The following is a 20,557-nucleotide window of genomic DNA, read 5'->3' as shown; positions in this document are numbered from 1 at the left end:
CATACGTTGGGTCAGGGAGCTGATGGTGATAGGCTTGGCCTTTGTTCCACGAGCCAGTTTTGAAGAGAGCGGCTTTACTGGGCCTCCACAAGCAGCCCTTTAGGTGACCCCTCAAAAGTGGACAGGCTGGTGGAAGAGGATGTGAAGGAGTTGTGAGCATACTCGACCCAAGGTAGGTAGGTAGGCGCTTAAGTTGAACTGATTGTAGGAAACCATACAGCATACATTTAATGTGAGGCCTGACATTAAATTAGTCCTGAAGGTTATTGTAGTGAAATCAGAGGCACAGGTTCTGCATAACTGTTTGAACACAAAAATATATTGTGTTAGAAAACCCTGTTTTTTTTTCTAACACACCTAAGAAAGTTTCAAGGGTTTGTAAAGTTCACTTTGGCAACTCTTGAAGACAAAAATAAAATAAAATCATGAAGACTAAAATAGGTCCTTGTGTACTCTGTCCTAATGAGGATGTGCTGCATGAGTGTGGGTACAAGCTCAGGAAAGCCCACTTCCTCACAGTGTGAGAGAGACGCAGGAGGGAAAATAAATCCAGAAGTCGCCCGGAGCCTGACAAAAATATCCTTTCATGCATATTTATAGTCATTAAATGTGTCAGGCAAGATTCTTAAATGTAAAGATGTCTGTAAATTTGAACCTCAAAATGTTTTCCACTGGAAATAATAGAAATGAAGACACAGTGTGTAGCTAATATCACATCCACAAGTATGAGTCTTATGTTCAGTTCATCTCCATTTTGTCTCTACAGGTTAATTATAAAATAAATAATAAATGAGGTAAAAGAATTGCAGCTTTATTATTTATTAATGAAGATTGTAAGTTGAGTAAATGATGATTTACTTTTTAAGATAAAGATCCACAGTGATACACATTGATTTGAACGGAGGTTCTGCATCTCTCCAGTACTTCACTAAACTGCTTCATGCTTTTTACTTTTAAAGCGTTCTGTATGGGGTGTCACCATGACATGGTACGTGGAAAGGTGCTCATATAGGTGGAATTTTTATAAACTTGTGGTTTTACTTCTATAAAGAGGTAAAACCACCTTTATTATAGCAGTGGAATAGGTTTAATGAAAGCAAATGTATCTGGCTGGCCTGGAAGTTTTACCAAAACAATGCACTGTGTCCTTTAGAGCAAGATTTATTCTAGTCTGTACATGATCCAAGCAGCCATATAAAAACAGCACCTTACTCTCATTTTGTGGTCAAGACCACAAAATATATGTGGAAAGATTGTTGAAAATCGGTACTTGTATTAATATGAACATGCAGATTTGGGAAAGCAGTTGAATCACTGTTTTTTAGATAGCTAAACTCTCAGTAAATGTGTCCACCACACCACCAAATATTGCCTGCATACTTTTATATTATTTAGCTAGTTTTCCAAATAAACAAAATCATTTCATTTTCCCCCAAAGTCTATTTTTTTTTTTATTTTTAGTCTAAAATGTTATTTTACGCAAGTTTCCTTTTTCCCTGCAGAGCTGCATCTGCCACATGCATCATTTTCACTGTTGCTGCTCCATTCTATCTCAGATGATATTCAATAATAATTTCATCAGCTCTGCTTGCGTTTGTCTGATAAGATGCTCTGTTATGTTACAGCCAATGCATTCAGATCGTGTTGCCAACAGATCGAATAAATACTTTCTTCATCTACTTTCCAATACAAGGATATTGGAGCTGATCTGGTGGAGAAATTACACTTTTGTGACATACAGCCATTTTATAAGCGCTAGCCATTTTGCCCTATATATACTATATACACACATATACATATATAGACATAGTGATATATCTATGCATCTCTAGATAAATAGAGATGCATAGATATATTTAGATATAAATATATCTCTATACCTGGGATTCCCAGGCAAATGGAACCACAAAGAGGCCACTAGAAAAAGTGCAACCACCAAGTACCTGCAGAGAGTAAGACGAGTCCTGAGGAGTCCGTTGAATGGCAAGAACAAGATCTGGCCTAACACCTACGCCCTGTTGGTGAACAAGTATCCTGTTAACCAGGTAACAGTGACGCTCAAGCTAGGCGAGTGGCTCCAGCAGATCACAGGAACAACATCCAAGATCTGTCCAGAGGAGCGCAGTCCTAGGAACAGCAAAGATACCTCACAGGACCCTCAAGCTCCCAGGCCTCTGGTAGAGAACCTGATCTTTAAGGATAAAATCCCCTCTTAGCCCTGTGGGGATATTTTTGTGTATATACACATTGGCGTTTATGAAAAACACAAGGATAGAAAACCGAATAAATTCCACAAACCCGCAACAGTGACAAGAAGCTTTTGGGATATTTTGAGCCAGTGCTGAGCTAGTGCCCTGAGATAGTGAGTAGATATAGTTGGGCTCAGCTCAATGCATGGCTTGGGAAGGACAGGAATTCAGCAATGATGTGATAGGCCATGTCAAGCCACAGATAGCAGAGTTTGCAGAGGTTGCCAACTTCCTCAGAGTCAACTGCAACAGAGCTCTAAATTTCATGTGGCTTTCACATTAGCTCATAAACAGTGGATAGGAGAGCTTCATGGAATATGTTTTCAATAAAGCATGCCAATTGGGACATTTTCTCTGGACTGATGAATCACACTTCTCCATCTAGAAATCAGATGGATGAGTCTGGGTGTGCCAGTTGCTGGGAGAACTTGTGTGACTGCATTGTCCCAAGTGTAAAGTTTGGTGGAGGGGAGATTATGGTGTGGGGGTCTTATTCAGGGCTTGAGCTTGGCCCCTCTGAAATTCTTCAACATACAAAGACATTTTGGACAATTTCATTTTCCAAATTCCAAACACATAGTGAGTGAAAAAGAAACATCATGGGAATCCCCGGCAGCCTACACCTGTTGCAGCATAACTAAGGGAGGATTCAGGGTCACCTGGTCCAGCCCTAACTATATGCTTTAGCAAAAAGGAAAGTTTGAAGCCTAATCTTGAAAGTAGAGATAGTGTCTGTCTCCTGAATCCAAACTGGAAGCTGGTTCCACAGAAGAGGGGCCTGAAAACTGAAGGCTCTGCCTCCCATTCTACTTTTAAATACTCTAGGAACAACAAGTAGGCCTGCAGAGCGAGAGCGAAGTGCTCTAATAGGGTGATATGGTACTACAAGGTCATTAAGATCAGATGGGGCCTGATTATTTAAGACCTTGTATGTGAGGAGGGAAGGGAAGCAGGAGAAATCTGCTCTCTCTTTCTAGTCCCTGTCAGGACTCTTGCTGCAGCATTTTGGATTAGCTGAAGGCTTTTCAGGGAGTTTTTAGGACTTCCTGATAATAATGAATTACAGTCGTCCAGCCTGGAAGTAATAAATGCATGAACTAGTTTTTCAGCGTCACTCTGAGACAGGATATTTCTAACTTTAGAGATGTTGCACAAATGGAAGAAAGCAGTCCGACATATTTGTTTAATATGTGCATTGAAGGACATGTCCTGGTCAAAAATGACTCCAAGGTTCCTCACAGTGTTACTGGAGGCCAAGGTAATGCCATCCAGAGTAAGAATCTGCTTAGATACCATATTTCTAAGATTTTCAAATGATCAGACAGCAGAGGGTTTTCAGGAAACACTGTTAAATGTTCAGTTTCTATGCCATATGTTAAAAGATCTAAAGTGTGAATAAAGTGGTGGGTGGGTTCTTTTACATCTTGAGAGAAGCCAAGTCTAATAACAGATTAAATGCCATGTTGAGGCTGTCATTTTTAGCATCTACATGAATGTTAAAATCACCCACAATAATTATTTTATCTGAGCCGAGCAGTTTGTTTTTTTTAGTTTTCCAGCTAGGGTGGACAAGGCCAAGCGTCAGGTTTATTTTAAGTGGGTGCAAACTAATGGTAACGAACTTCAAGTATGAACTTCATGAACTACAGCTTCATGTTGTAAAATAGTCTGACGAAAAGGTGAAGCCATCAGTCTCTCACAATTCCCAGCTGAGCATGTATTATAATTAAGGTGGCTTGCATGTAAGTTATTGACCTCTCCCTGTGTCTGCAGCTCTCAGAACAGTACTGATGACGCTGCAATACTGTGTTCTAAAAGTCATTAGAACGCCCATAGAGGTCTATCGCAAGACCAGACTCATGAAAGTTAGAGCTGTAAGTGTGGTAGAAGGTGACTCTGCGGTTAAATCCAGTAAAAAGACTTTACTGAAGCACACACATTCATATGCATAATCTAAGTGCAATATCCGCTGTACGTGTATTTTTACGCGTGTATAAGTATTTGTTGTATCCTATCTTATAGTATGTATGTTACCGCTGATATGTAATTCGTTCGTACAGTTTGTACTGTAATTTTATTTATTCTAATTTTGCTTAAACTTTTGCACTGTCCACTTCCTGCTGTGACAAAACAAATTTCCCACGTGTGGGACTAATAAAGGTTATCTTATCTTATCTTATCTTATCTTATCAAAACTCAATAGGGCACTGCAAAAACTCAAAATCTTACCAAGTATATTTGTCTTATTTCTAGTCAAAATATCACACTTAAAATAAGACAAAATCAGCTACAGAGTAACATTTCAGTGAGATATAGGAGCTTGTTTTTAGACAGTGCATCTTGGATATCTTAAGTGAAAAAGTCTTGAAAACATATTGTTTTGAGTCATATCTCACACAAAACAAGCTTTTTTCTTAAATCTTTTAAGCTGCTGTGTTATTTGTTAAAGATGAATCATCTTGAATCAGGACATCAAATCTACTTTATTGAGAACTGCAGGTTAATAACACGCCCATTGCATTATTATGAGTCTTAATATCTTAAATGGTAAATGGCCTGTATTTGTACAGCGCTTTACTAGTCCCTAAGGACCCCAAAACGCTTTTACACATCCAGTCATCCACACACTGGTGATGGCAGCTACATTGTAGCCACAGCCACCCTGGGGCGCACTGACAGAGGCGAGGCTGCCGGACACTGGCGCCACCGGGCCCTCTGACCACCACCAGTAGGCAACGGGTGAAGTGTCTTGACCAAGGACACAACGACCGAGACTGTCCAAGCTGGGGCTCGAACCGGCAACCTTCCGATTACAAGATGAACTCCCAATTCTTGAGCCACGATCGCCCCTGTATCTTAAGTACATTGTGTTTATTTTTCTTACATACCAATCAAACCATGTCAATGTGACAATGAAAAAGAGGCAAAACGCTGAAATTATATTTGCCTCACAGTTGTGTTGTGCTGAACAGACTGCACAAAAAGCAAAATAAAAAGTAAATAGAACAATTGCTTGCCAGTGTTTAAAAACACTAATTTCAGCCCACATATTCACAAAAGACTTGAGGATGATGTTTGATGAGGATTAAAGTTTACATAGTGGCACGCTGTATAATCAACAAGACTTCCAGAATCCACAAAAATGTTTGCCTGAGCTAGAAAGGGAACTTCTACCTCATAAGCTAAACACTGATCATTCCACCCAACTGTATGTATGTTTATTTCCATGTAGCATAATCCACTGTACAGAAACTGCATGTTCAACTCGCTCAAAGAAGTCTTCAATCTTTCCTTCTACATAATGAACATGTTTCACCTCAGAGGCTGGGCCCATGTTGACTTCACTTGAAACAATGGGATGTTTCTCATGTACATTCTGACTACATTCATAAAGTTGGTTGTGCTTCACAAGAGATTTACAAAAATTCTTAAAACTACTTTTCTTCTGCTTGAAGAAACAATGTTTTGACTCAAAGCACATACACAAATGCCTCACTGCAGGACCAAGAGCCGTAATCTGAGAATGAAGATGCAGTAAATAATGCTGTTTAGGTGTAATATTTCCATCTGGAAACAGTTGTTTTAAATGTTTTAAATGCTGCTCTATTATAAGCTTCAGTCTGGAGAGAGCTGAGACAACAATAATAGGCGAAAACAGAATTTTTATGATCTGTGTTATGATTTTCTCCAATTTTGTCAATAATAAGAGGCAGAATCTTCAACAAAACCAGCATCTGCCCAGCTGGCTGTTTTAATTTATTGTCATTTTATGACAGCGTACTGACAGATATGGGGCAAGGCTTATCCCTCATTATGGAAACACAGAATCGCACTGTTGAATGAATCTAAGTTCATTTGCCCTGAAAGGACACATTTGATTTCATATGGGGCAACGCCTTCAAGAATAACATGCATGGTGTCTTGTGGGGTTTGATTACATCAGCCTGCTTCTCCTGTTGATACCATACGTTATTTTTAGATTGTCTTTCAAAAAGTCCGTATTTGCCTTTTCAATGTAATTACACTGCCTGTTAAGACTGGCCATGGTCCTTTTAACAAACAAATCTTCATTACATTTTTTATGCATGTCTTCAAAGTGGCATTCGCAGTGCCTGCATTTACTGTAGGCAAAACCCACTCCTACTTCATGCTGAGTTAGCGTCTCCACACACAGATATGAGTGCCCCAGTAATTGTCCTCTCACCACTCGCTGTGACAATTTGGACACCATCATGCAGCTCAATTAAGTCACGGTTAATCCTCTCAAATATCTCATCAATAGCACAACGGGAAAGATCTTTTGATTTTAGCATGCAAGCAGGCGAATAACAGGAAGTCTTGATCTGTACTTAGGGCTGATGTTACCTAAGGTGTAATAAATCAATAACAGCTTGTTCTTGTTTGCCCGAGATCCAAGAGGATTGCATAGTTCAGTTTCATCTGTATATAAAATCAACTGTAATGCTGTCATAAACATTGGGTGCGACTTAAAAATGTCTCCATCAATGAAATCATGAAAAAAGCCATCCTTGCATGGCTTTGGCCTCTCGTCAATCATTGCAAGCATTTTTGGATGTGATAGCAGCTGCTCCAAACTTTTCACCAACTGTATATAATGAAAACAATGGTTCTTAATGGCAAGAACTCTGGCATCTCCACGCTTTGAACACCATACTGTTTGTTTTGCGACAATAATCTCTGGTTCAACTGGTTTAAACAGTTCTTTGATGGTCTTGCCCTCCAAATGGGTGGAAGCAATTTGAGTGAAAGGGTCAACAAACTGGTCCAATACCCCCATTGCGTCACTCTTTAGTTGATCCAGGTCCCCAGAATGTCTCTCAATCATGTCACTCATTTGTTGTTTTAGGTGCTCCAATATTACGGCCTGATATTGCTGGACTCCACTCACGAGGTGGTTAACAGCTCTCTGTGGAGGAGGAAAAAACAAAGGAAAATCCTTAATTACAAAATTCATATGAAAATACAGTCAACATGCAAACTGTGAGTGAGATGCAATGATCAAAATAAGTTATCCCCCCCTACACATTTTTTTTTGTAAATGATAATATTGCCATCTGCAACTTTAAGACCTTGTTTTCACTTAATTATAATGCATTGTGAGGAATCGGATCATAGGTGGAAATGCAAATTGAAAGTTTGTGTTGTGTGTATGATGTTGTCTCTATTCTTAGCTCATGCAACCACCAAACAATACTGGTTCAAGGTTCTTTATTTGTCACATGCATAGTTATACAAGTATAACAAACAGTGAAATGTAGCCTGACACGCTCCTCGACATGTGCAAAAATGAGGGGGGGGGGGTAGAGAAAGAACATTATATATATATATATAGTATATACATTGGGTGAATGTGCAGTAGTAGCAGCAAGCAGGTGAATTCTGTACATTAATATGAATAGACATCTGACTATTTTACAGGATAGACAATATAAACATATTTAAAATTAAAGGAATTGAAATGTACATTGTGCCTTGGTTTAGTGTCTGGAAGAGTCCTGTCTCAGTCAATTATAGATGATGTGAGAGGGCGGGTGTGTGTGTTTAGGGCACGGATGGCTTGGGGATAGAAGCTCCTCTTGAGTCTCTCTGTCCTTGCCCGGAAGATGCAGAACCTTCTACCAGATTGCAGAAGTTGGAACAGTTTGTTGCCAGGATGGGACGGGTCCTTCAGTATCTGCGCTGCTCTAGTCCGGCATCTCCTGGTGTAGGTGTCCTGAAGCGGGGGGAGAGCAATCCTGCAGCAGCGTTCTGCTGTACGGATCACTCTCTGGAGAGCTTTTTGGTCCTTCACACAGCTGTTCCCGAACCACGATGTCATGTTCTGTGTGAGGATGCTCTCCACAGCGCCTGTATAGAAAATCCTGAGGATCTTTGGAGAGACCCTGAACTTCCTCAGTTGTCGTAGGTGATACAGGCGCTGCCTAGCCTTTTTGGTCTGGACCTGAATGTGGGCAGCCCATGTCAGGTCTGAGGAGATGTGGACACCAAGATACTTGAAGGACTGCACCCTCTCCACTGGAGCTCCATTGATGATGATGGGCTTGTAGTCTCTGTGCTGACCCCTTCTGAAGTCCACCACCAGCTCCTTGGTCTTGCCGACGTTCAGCTGGAGGTGGTTGTCCTGGCACCACGATGCCAGATTCTTCACTTCATCCATGTAGGCCGCCTCATCGTTGTTGGTGATGGCGCCCAACACCCCACATATTGCATTCATTAGTTGGATAAACTAGCTAGATTCATGCCCATAAGGTACATGGTAGATGTATTTTTACTGACTGATGTCTTTAATTTGCGCTTTTAAAATTACAATGAAATGACAAACAAAACAGTACTTGATAATAGATTAATAAGATTAGCAAAGCACATGGAGAGTTCAGTGCAGTACTCAGTACAGTTTAGATTCCTTGACCATGCCTGATCACCCCCCCAAATTGAATTACTTGTTTATTGGCCACCGGGTTGTACTGTTGTACTGGCAACAAAGCCCCTGCGCCCCACCTCCACTGGACGCACCTTGATCTTCCAGCCTCTGTCCTCTGCCTCAGCTGCCAAGTTGGCATACCACAGCTTCTTACGCTCAAATGCCTCCTCAGTTTTTTCCTCCCATGGTACCGTCAGCTCAATGACATATGCAAGTTTTTGGAACTTAGACCAAAGGACGAGGGCTGGTCGCAAAGTAGTTATTACAATCTCTGTGGGATAAATTAGCCTCTGATCCAAGTCCACTTGCATCTGCCAATCCCTGGCAACCTTCAGCGGGCCCAGGTCTGGGCTTGAGGGGCTAGTCTTCGGCTTGCCTCCTCCTGGGAGTGATACACCTCCTTAGTTAGGCCTGCAGGTTTATCCCTGTGGTGTTCTCCTCTGTCTTGTGGTGGACAAACGTGTTTTTTTTTTTTAAATGAAAGTCCTGCAATGTGAGATAATCCCTCACACTGGTCCACACCACATACCTGTGCATGTATTAAAACTGCACCCTCCATTTGCTGTCACGTTAGATGTCATTCCCTCAAGTTCATCCAGTGCCGGTGCTTTGTTGTTGTTGTTGTTTGTTTGTTTGTTTTTTCTCACTTACCTGTGACTGGCTATCAAATTTATATCTATTTTTCAAAAAAATAGTTAAACCTCGATGGTATGGACTTTTATTTAAATAAAAACATATCTGTTGTTATTAAAGACTCTAACTAAGATTAAATTAAAGATTAAAGATTCCAACTAGTGTATTTAATTGTGTATCTATCTGAAAATTATTTAAATACATCAGAATTACTATTTGCACTTTTTTACATTATTCTTGTGACACTGTAACAATCATGCACTTGTATGAAGTTATCACATTTATTCCTAACAAGATGTGGTCCTTTCTTTGGGAGGAAGATACTGGTTCGAAATACTCACTGACAAAGCAAATCGATACCTAATTACAAGCCTCACATTATCATGCTTCAGCAGGGGAATAGACAGAGGCCTTCCCTTCAACTCTTAAGCCAAGGGCTCAATAACACCAAGATTATTTCTTCACCCGTCATTTGCATGCTGCCCACATAATGACCCCTCACTTTGAAAATCTATTTCCATTTTTGTCTTAAAGTCAGCACTTTTCAGGGGATGGAGATTTCTCTTGTTGTGGTCCATCATTCAACCTAAGATGTATTCGATTTACACCACAAAAGCGTATTGAAGCTAGTTTTGTCTTGCAGAAATGTAAGTACCATTCTCTTGTACCAGATGTTTAACAGAAGCAAGCAATCTTTGGTAAATTGATCAATTATCAATGATCAATGGTCTTTGATCATGGTTGTTGATCAATGGTCATGACAATTTGCATATTAATGATCAAGAAACTGACCTCACAGCAGTCATTATGCAGATGTGATGTTTATAAGGTTGGGAACCTGCAGTCAGCTGAGTCACTTGGATGAGTGACGAAAGGTCCCGATGTCCTCTGATGGTCTGCGTTATAGTCAAAGTTTCCCCACAAACAACCGAGATCTTCCAGAAGGAAAATCAAACTTTCTCACATGTTATCTCTGCTTTATTTATACTGCAACAAGACTGCTGGGGGCTTCCCATGGTGGACCGAGTGTTTCTTTTCACTATGTGTTTATACACACTCTACATTTATTTAATAGTTATTAATATCTGGCTCTCTTTCATAGTGTGTCTTTTGTCCTGCCCCTCTCCTCTCCTCTCCAACGAATAGGCTTAGTTCTACTGGAAGTTTCTTCCTTTTTTTAAAGGTTGTTTCAGTTCCACTGTCACCAAGTCCATGTTTGTTTTTCTCTGTATTATTGTAGGTTCTGTACCTTACAATATCTTATACAAGATGTGGGGGTAATGAAATAATATGTGAAATAATCTCAAAGCCTTAAAGTGCACAGCTTCCAGGAAAGTTTAAAGTAATCTAAAATATTATTTAGGTTTTGTCTTGACGCATGCTCAATCATCTTGGTAGGGGAATCCCAAAGAGTTGATTCGATGAGTGACGAAACATTTCCAGAAAGCACTATGTCCAGATAAACGGTAAATGGCCTGTATTTGTATGCTTTTCTAGTCCCTAAGGACCCCAAAGCACTTTATACATTCACACACTGGTGATGGCAGCTACATTGTAGCCACAGCCACTCTGGGGCGCACTGACAGAGGCGAGGCTGCCGGACACTGGCGCCACCGGGCCCTCTGACCACCACCAGTAGGCAACGGGTGAAGTGTCTTGCCCAAGGACACAAAGATCAAGACTGTCAGAGCCAGGGCTCGAACCGGCAACCTTCCTATTACAAGGCGAACGCCCAACTCTTGAGCCACAATCGCCCTCAGTTTAGTTTAACTGTACCGTCCATACTGCAGCGTACACCTAGACAAAAAAAATATTACCTTGCGGCAGTGGCAGGGGGGTGTAACACATTTTTTCACAGGGCTACATGAGACTCTTGTGGAGAGTGAACCCAATAAGCTGAACTCAGTTCTGCTCAATATGAATTTTCTCTCGTTGTAAACTGCTAATGGTGAGTCTTTCCTGTTAGTGAATCTGCCTTGCCATGGCAGGAGATCTTGTGCTGCCTTAATAAGCCCCTAAGCTGTGCATGCGAGAGCCCTCTGCTCCTGATAGATCCAACCATGCACACCAGATCTGTATAAGAAAGAGGCTAGACAAAAATGTATACTCTAGCATAACTCCCAACTCCAAGTTGGGGGTTGTGCAACGAATGAATGCCCCACTCACATAAAATCAGCATTTATTAGAGAAACTATCGACAGATTGCAAACCACACACTCAGTTCTTGAAACAACCAGGGGTCCATCCGGAGACTTTTGATATGCTGCAGCCAAATCCACCAGAAAGCCCCTGGTGGATTTGGCTGGGTAGGAGGTGAAGCAGAAGCGATGAAAAGCACCCAAAACTAAAAACACAGTTACTAATCCTATTGGATAAAGATTATATGATTAATGTGTTAAAAGCATGGGAATTGATGAGAAAACAGTGGTTGGGAAATATTGTTAAGCAAGAAAAGGTCAGAATTAAATGTAGCAATGATGCCAGCTGCAAATAAAGGAACCATGGAAACAACAGACGAATCCACAAATGATATTCAACCTTTTGCCTCCTTGCATCCTGTTCTGGATACAAAACAGTCCTCCGGATAATCAGATGACGTAAACCCTTGGCTGTTTTTTAAGAGTGTCTGAAAAGCAACAATATAAAGTACCTAAAATTGTTCCCACCGTAATTTTCGCAGAAGCAAATAGTAGTGACATGCAGATTTTGAAGTGGAGAGAATAATGCATCCAAAAGAAGGAGAAAAAGCTATAGATAAAAAAAACTAGATCCAGGGGTGATGACAGGGAGAGAAGAGAAAATAAAAGATGTTCGAGACTATATGACGTGAATTAAAAAGAATCCTAGGCGTCGCTGAATGTGGGCAAGAAATTGATATAAATGAATTTTCTAAATAATTAGTGGATAGTTTTAAAGGCTGTAGACTGCAGGACTGAGAGTGAAGGGCTGCATTTTAAAATAAATACGCAGCCTATGATAGAAACATCACACACAATGAAACCATGTCTGACTATGCAGCCTGCTTCAACAGTACTGGAAAGAGCACGCAAAATTAGTCATTAAGAATACGTAAGATACCTATTTGTGTTGACACTTTTAAATTGTTTAGAACTTAATACCACCTACACTGTTAAATTAGCTGGGCCTTACCCCTACTCCAAAAGATTTGTTAAAGAAAATTAGATAACTGGAGGTTATTGGATTGTTGAGTTCGTTGAGTAATGAAATGCATGCTGGACACATGACTCCTGAAGACGATGAACATATTAGAGACATTACATGGTATTCATGTGGAACTGCTCAATTTGCCACCATATCACAATAATACTGATCTTAATAAATATGCAATTAACATTATACCGTTGCCCTCTTAACAAAGAGTAGGAGTTATAGAAAGCCTATCATAATAAGGAATGATTGTCATGAACAGGGTACGTATCACTGTATTTATGATTATTTTATAGGCACATTAATTTCTGGGCTGTGGGTCAACCATGTGATTGACAGATACAGGACAGAGGAAGAAGAGACATCAGCTACAAATGATGGACACAGTTTATGTTAATGATGTGTCTGCAGGAGAGCAGTAAGAGGAAGAATGACCCGTCGAAGGAGAGCAGTGACATGTAAGAAACACGCTCCATATATGGACTGGAGGAGGCATGAATAATACACGTGTAACTGCTTTAGAGGGGAAATGTTTGAGGGGTGAGTGCGCTGCAATGGATTCATAAGATTGATTTATACTAGATGAGGACGATGAGATCAAAGCATAGGTGAGGCAGAGCTTATGGGTGGTGGTATGTGAAGGAAAGTGATGAAGTGATGCAAGGTATTGGGGGGAAAAAGAATCGCGCGCACACACACACACACACATATACTCGCTTGAGTCCCATTTGAGGTCGCATTTTTTAACTCCCACACTTTGGGGACACCAGTTTCTGTATGGTTTAGAAGCAAGCTGGTAACTGAATATTACACTTCCAAGTCCACAGAAATAAAAAATCAGTTGAGATTTGCCTTTTAAGCAATATTTGTCTATACAGTATTTTTACCTTCCCATTGGGGACCGGGGATGTTTAATGTCCCCTTTGGGGTCTTCAGCAATACACACATACACTAATTTAATTCAGTTTTGGGGATATTACTACCCTTAAAGGTAAGAAAGTAAGAACATTGTAAAGTTCCAATTTTACTGCCCAATCTAACAATAATCATTTTGCAATTAAGTATGTTAAATTCACAACATCCAAGGGATTTGAAAGAACTTAAAATTAAAGTCTCTATTTATCTTGAAGAAATCAAAACTTTGTCCAACTCCTTGTGTAATAGAATAATTTAAATGTTCTACTACATTTATTACTACTGTGTTGTTTTGGGAGTTTACATGCAGATCATTTATGCAGAGAAACTCACAACAACAACAAAACAACAACAAAACATCTGTACCATTGAGTGCTTGCTACTAGCAAACCTTAAAGCAAGAACTTTGCTTCCAAAAATGTTCACTGTGAAGAAGTCCCTGGTCCCCTGTCCTCATCTTGATCTGTTTTCATATTCCCTTGTGTTTTTGTTGCCTCCATACCTGGAAGAAGAGACTCACTCTCATTGCTTGAGGAATCTGGATTTTGCAGATCACATTTTTGTGATGTTTCAGGCATTTCTCATGATGCTACTGCAGCTTGGTTATTCATGACTAAATAAACATAAATTAAATAAGCAAACATTAGACAGTAACCTAGTTTTTATATTTTATTTAAATGAAAAAAGACAAATGTAATTTCAACTTATTGTGACGGGGGACTTTAAATGGTTACCATACATAATTAGTACATAAACAGTAATGGTTAATTTCATTTGCACAAACTATCCAAACTTTGAAACATACAACACATTGCCCTTTCACTGACTGCCCCAACCCCACTTGCACACAAACTATTGCTCACAAGCACTCTGATTGTATTGGACACTGTTGTTTATGTAAGATTGTATTGTGTTGTGCACAAGACTTTTGTTTTGTTTTTATCTTTAAGTTGTTCATTGTACACTGAGGGCCGTGGGAGCATTGCAATTTCAAATTCCTGTGTATGATCTGTACATATGGGTTTAGACAATAAAGCTGACTTTGGCTTTGACTTGAGTCAAGCTCTGCAGATATCTCTAAGGTCCAGTCAAACACGCTACATAAGCTAATTTTTCCCGCTTGTATCCAGGATATAATTTTTTCTGTCATGATCCATATCTAATTACCATAGTCTTACACAGTTTTTACACAGCTCTTAAAGAGACTTTGGTGAGAATTAAGTTTTATGTCCCAATTTTGCATACTGCCTAAAAGGTATTAACGTTGAAATTTAAATTTAGCTCAGCTCTTTCACCAAATTTTGGATCCATGCACCATTCAACAGAAATTCAAGAAACATCTCAAATATGTTGCAACACCAGTATCAAAAATTTAGAGTAATTTATGTCAAGCTGCATTTCAGAAAGCAAATATGAACCTAAAGTGCTCCATTATTCTTATGTAAGTGCTTCACATCGTGCCAAATGATTCTTTAAGAGATATTAAAAATATTTGTATCATAATTACATCAAATATGACTCTTTTGTATTTTCTAGTGTGCTCTTTATCCTTTGAAAATATAATCTACTTTCTAAGAAATAATCCACTAATTTCTATTGTTTAGTAGAAAATAACAGTTTATTTATTTAAAACCATTCATGCAATAGAATGTTGAAAAAGGTTTTCAACAACGATCAGTATATTAATAGAAATCTTACACTACAATGATATAAGGGTTATGTCACTTTTGTGTACAGTGGAAATCTTTGCAATTTCACACACTTGCACTAGGGGCAACATAGAGTTATAAACAGATTGAGAAAAATTTGGGGGGCAAGGTAATAAAAAAAAGATGTCACTTTTGGGGACAGGTGAGATTTTTGGATTAAAATATGTTTTAGAGCATGCTGGACGTTGTTAGAGGTAAATGTAATTGGGGACGGTGGTTTTGGTCCCCAAAGGGAGAGGTGTCCCCAATTGACTGGTGTGTGAGCTGATAGAAGTCTCCAATTTTGACTTTGACACACACACAAACACACTTTAATAAAAGAAATAAAATGAGAAAACCTGGGTATGTAGTAACACAAGTAGTTGAAAGTCATTATGATTTAAGAGGTAGGGAATAAAAGTAGGTAAAACTACAAAGATAACCTATAAAATTAATAATTCCTTACATGAAGTACCCAGTAGTATACGCCGACATTTTTAGTGATCACAATGGAGATGATGTCCACATCATCCAGGTTAAATTTGATTTTGCTCTTCATTCTACATATTTCACATATACGGTTCAGTACATGCCAACTTGTAAATGGCAGAAATGGAAAAGAGGGCTTTGTTATCCTACCCTGGAACGCTGCTAAGTCATTGGTTCAGGTATGTGAATGACACCTGGGTGAAAATCAAACCACAATTCTCTGATCACATTAACTCGGTGGACCATCACATCAATTTCACCAGGGAGGATATGAAAAATGACAGGCTAACCTTCTTAGACTGTGAGTAATGGGGAATATTTCATGTGTTCATAAACCAACACAGAGATCTGTATTTAATTTAGAAAACTTTTAGTGACCCCTTATGTATCAGGAGTATCGGAACATGTGACATCGAAGGTAATACTGTTGCACTATGGGATAGCACTATAAATAGTCAGCATCATCAGGAGGGTCTACAATGGGTTCTCTCGCAAAGGCATTCATGACTTGGGAAGCAAGTTCCTGACAAGGGTGCCAGTGGTCACCTCTTTTCTTGGTGAGGCTTGTGCCAGCTCTGGAAAAGACATCCAGTGGACACTGAAAAGGAAAGGAAAGACACGTAGGAGTAAGGTTGAGAAAGAAATCACTGTACATGGGGCCGAAGATCAGCCAGGAGAAGACGTAACTCCTGCACATCAACAAAATAAAGGAGCCAGTACAGGTTTAAGAAGAGGCAGACAATGACAATAATGAATTTACATATCCTGTAAATGTCAGGAGGTATGGGGAAGACACCAAAGCCCAAATGAAGAAATCCCAGGAGGCCTTCCAGAGAGCTGCAGCCATCTCTGTTAAAACCAAGATCAGGACATTCACATCTAATGTGAAGTTCATTTTGCTGTATAGGTCTGAACCCTGGAAAGTCATCAAAACAAGCTCCAACAGGCCACAGGCCTCACCAACAGATCCTCTGCCATCCTCTGTAGTTCAATAGAGCGACAAGTTCATACCTGTGGACGAGGGCGTACTGGGAGCCTATAGTTAGGATAAGAAAATGGCCAAACCCACCTTGTAGATGAACCACTCAAATGTTAATTGACTGACCCATATGGAAAAGAAAAAACTTATAAAAGACTTGCATAAGATATGGCCTACTTTATATAGTGAATCATATAAGGCTTATATGATTTACTCATGAAAGTGGCCACTTTCTCATTACTTTCATATATTGTTTTAGTAAGTATCCAAAACACACAAGTTTCATTTATATAATTTTTCAAGGGATCTTATATGTGTTTTCACTCTTGTATGCTTTTCATACAAGTTTCACACAAGACAGATACGAACTTTATAAGATTTATATATATCTTTTCCATATGGGGAAACACATGAGAAAAGTAAAGATGAGGATGCCCCAAGCAGAGATGGAGGCGACTCTCACTGATACTTTAAAAGCTGCGAGCCAAACTTTAGAGACAGCCAAAAACAACAACCAGAGACTGTTAAAGCCCAACACTGAGTAAAGAGGGTTAAGCTAGCTGATAAGAGTAAGATAAGATACACCTTTATTAGTCCCACGAGTGGGAAATTTCATGTTAAGGCTGCCGACCTATTGCACGCAATGGCGGCGCCATCTTACCCTCTGACCATACATACATTACACAAACATCACATGGGGAAGACAGGTCAGAGAGGTATAACAATGGAAAATGCACCACATGAGGAAAGATAAGGAGAAAAAAAATAACTCCCCCCAGACTGAGCTCCAACAGGGAGATCAGTTTGAGAACAGAAAAAAAACACCTCTGCACATGAAAAAACTCTTAATACACCAAAGAAACACATGACAAGCAACAGGGCGGGTAAAGGGTGAGAGACAGCCGAATTAGACAGTGCATCCGGGCCTGCAGCCTGTGCGCTGGTCTCCTTGATCCACCGTCAGCATCGGAAGGGAATAAGCTTCGAAGGCGTTTGGAGGGGGAGGAGGGATGACAGTACAGCTGGCGCCGAAGGGGTATCCGCATGAAGTGATGGTGGTTTTTACTGCAAACACTTACTAGTGCGAACAACTCATATGAATTTCAAAGCTGTTCTAACAGTCCGACACTGGTCTCTCAATCTCCCGTTGGAGAGCCGCGAGCTTCTCCATGATGTCATCAAACTTACGCTCCGTGAGTACATGTTACAACTGGGCAATGAAAATGTGAAGTAGACATCGTAAAAACACCAATATTTTATCAAAATTCGCCCCCACCTTTCGGTGAAAGAACTCTAGTCTGCTCATTTAAACTAGGTTCATTATCTGAGGCATAACAGCAAATGCACGATCTGCCCTCTATTCTGCCTCTCTTCTCACAAAACCTGCAAATTTCTGCCCTCAGGTCTCACACACTTTAGCACTTTCTCAGGCTGTGACACCTGAAAGCTGTGTTCAGTCTCATTTAGTCTCTCATCTCCTCCAAAAGGGCAACAAACTGTCAAGACTACCAAAGCAGGTAGGGCTCAAACAATAATGAGTGGCAAAAACTTTATGTACCCAAATACACTTTACGAGGCGAATGCAGGGAGTCAAGTCAGTATATATATATATATATATATATATATATATATATATATATATATATTAGGGGTGCAACGATACACAAAATTCACGGTTCGGTTCGGTTCGATACTTTGGTGTCACGGTTCGATATTTTTTCGATACAAAAAAATGTTCATGCATTTTTAATTTGTCATTTATTAAAATTATAAATATATATTTTAACTCAAAAGTACAGTTTTTAAATTTAACCCTAACCCTTGTGCGTGTTTTTTATTTTGACAGCGAATGCACACCTGCGGACCACTTATGTGCAGCCCTGGTTATTTAGCTCATCATATTGCAGCCACAGAAATTATTTTGTCCATGAAACCATAAAGCTGCACTTTCTTTTTGCCTTATAGTCTGATTTGTCATAACTTCTCCGTTTTGTGGTAAGCTTTTCTTTGGCTGTCACTTCTTCACCCTGACCTGTCTTATTTGGCTCAGCAGAACTGAAATGCTTTTACACGCTCACTCACATAAGCTCAGCGATTCTCTGCGCGATCAACCTCTCACATGTTTAAGCTTGCTGCGGGAGATTTCACTTGTCATGTTTGCATAGTAAGCTAACGATTAATAAGACGATGTCAGAGGAATTGGTGCACAAATTATCATCACTCACAGATCAGTGCTGTCGCTCTCTATACACAGTTCGCACGATTGCAAAGTGAAAGCAAAAAAACAAGCGCAAATTCAAACGCGACTTCAATATGTCACATATTGACAGTGGCTCACCGATGCCAATGACATAATTACCCAGCTACATTTCTGAAAGAATGCAAAAGCACTGACATATATTTTTCCTACAATAGCCCGACGGGCAGGGAAGAGATAGATTTTGGTAGCCCGACTGAAAAAATCGCTAGCTCCGGGACGTCGGGCTAGCGATATTGCAAGCCCTGTATCTGATTGAGGAATCACTCATCTTTGGAAAAGAGAGTTTATTACAGAGAAATGTCTCTTTCCAAAATAAAAGCTATACTATCCGCTACTTCTGGGCTATATTCTCAGCAGCATAAGGAGAATCATGTGCTAACAGCTGTCTAAATGACTCGGCTAAAGTTAGTAGCATGCTTGTTGTTTTTGTCTTTGCACTAGGATGATGTCGGCGTAAATGTGCAGTCATATTCGTTGTGTTCCCACTAGTGCTTTCAGGTTAATCTCGTTGAAATGACCTTAACGCCACAACACGGCAAATCTCCGTTAACGAGCTACCGCCGATCGCTCCGTGCATGGGGCTAGACGGCAAACACGTTAACGAGCTAACTGCGCTAACACACTAGTTCACACCAATGTAATTGAGCATTGCATGGCACATCCAACATACTGTTTTACTTTAGTCCATGACTCGCTTACCTTCAGGGTCATACGTCACATGAAAACCAAAATAATTCCAAACGCCAGATCTGAATGAGGGTGGGGGAGGTGCCCTGCGCTCTTCCTTCTGACTATGCTGTCTGTGTTGAGCGCTCAGTGGATCTGCGCTCGACAGTGCAGCCGAGGCGGAGTAGTCGAACACAGATTCACTGAGCGCTCAACACAGACAGCATCGTCAGAAGGAAAATTGATAAAATAAATTACAAATGTTGTATTGTTCAATACATATGCGTACCGAACCGAAAGCACTGTATCGAACGGTTCAATATCGATACGAATATCGTTGCACCCCTAATATATATATATATATATATATATATATATATATATATATATATATATATATATATATATATATATTTATTTATTTATTTATTTTATTTTATTTTTTTTCCAGTAAAAATTCAAGTACTGAAGCAACAGTTTTAGTCCATTAGAAGTGAAAAGTACAGATTCTGAAATGTACTCAAAGTAGAAAATAGCTCCTTTAAGAACAATTCAAAGTATGTACAATACAGAAAGGCCTGAAATACTGGAAACTCTGTTTCTCCTAATCTCTGATCCTGTGAGTATTACCCTTCAGGCAAACAGAGCTGAGATGGAGCGGTGGAGGGGACTCACCCAGCTCTACCTGCTGCTCAGTCCTCCGGATGTTGGTCCTGCTCCCTCTGAAGGTGTGCTTGCTAGGGTAGCCCTCCAGTCAAGTCATGTCTTTTCAGCCACACCCATTATCAGCAGCTCACCTTTAAATCCACACACTTGGTACTGTAACTAACTGGGTTAACTTTAGTGGCCTGGTAACCTATGCCCCAAGGATCTGTGAATTTTTAATATATAGTCTATGATATTATGCATGTATGTTATAATTCATTATAATTCATTCATATATATTCCGATTGTTACCTTTACTGTTTCACAAAAGGGTAAAAAGAGAATATCCACAATTTAGACTTTTTGAATGCAGAATATTTAATTAAAGCAGTTTAGTAGAAGGAAAGAAAAAGCCGCTAATAA

The sequence above is a fragment of the Simochromis diagramma genome, unplaced genomic scaffold (assembly GCF_900408965.1).
Source record: "Simochromis diagramma unplaced genomic scaffold, fSimDia1.1 OVJJ01000165.1, whole genome shotgun sequence".
Classification (NCBI taxonomy): domain Eukaryota; kingdom Metazoa; phylum Chordata; class Actinopteri; order Cichliformes; family Cichlidae; genus Simochromis; species Simochromis diagramma.
The sequence above is the reverse complement of the archived record's forward strand: the minus strand, read 5'-3'. Positions refer to the sequence as shown.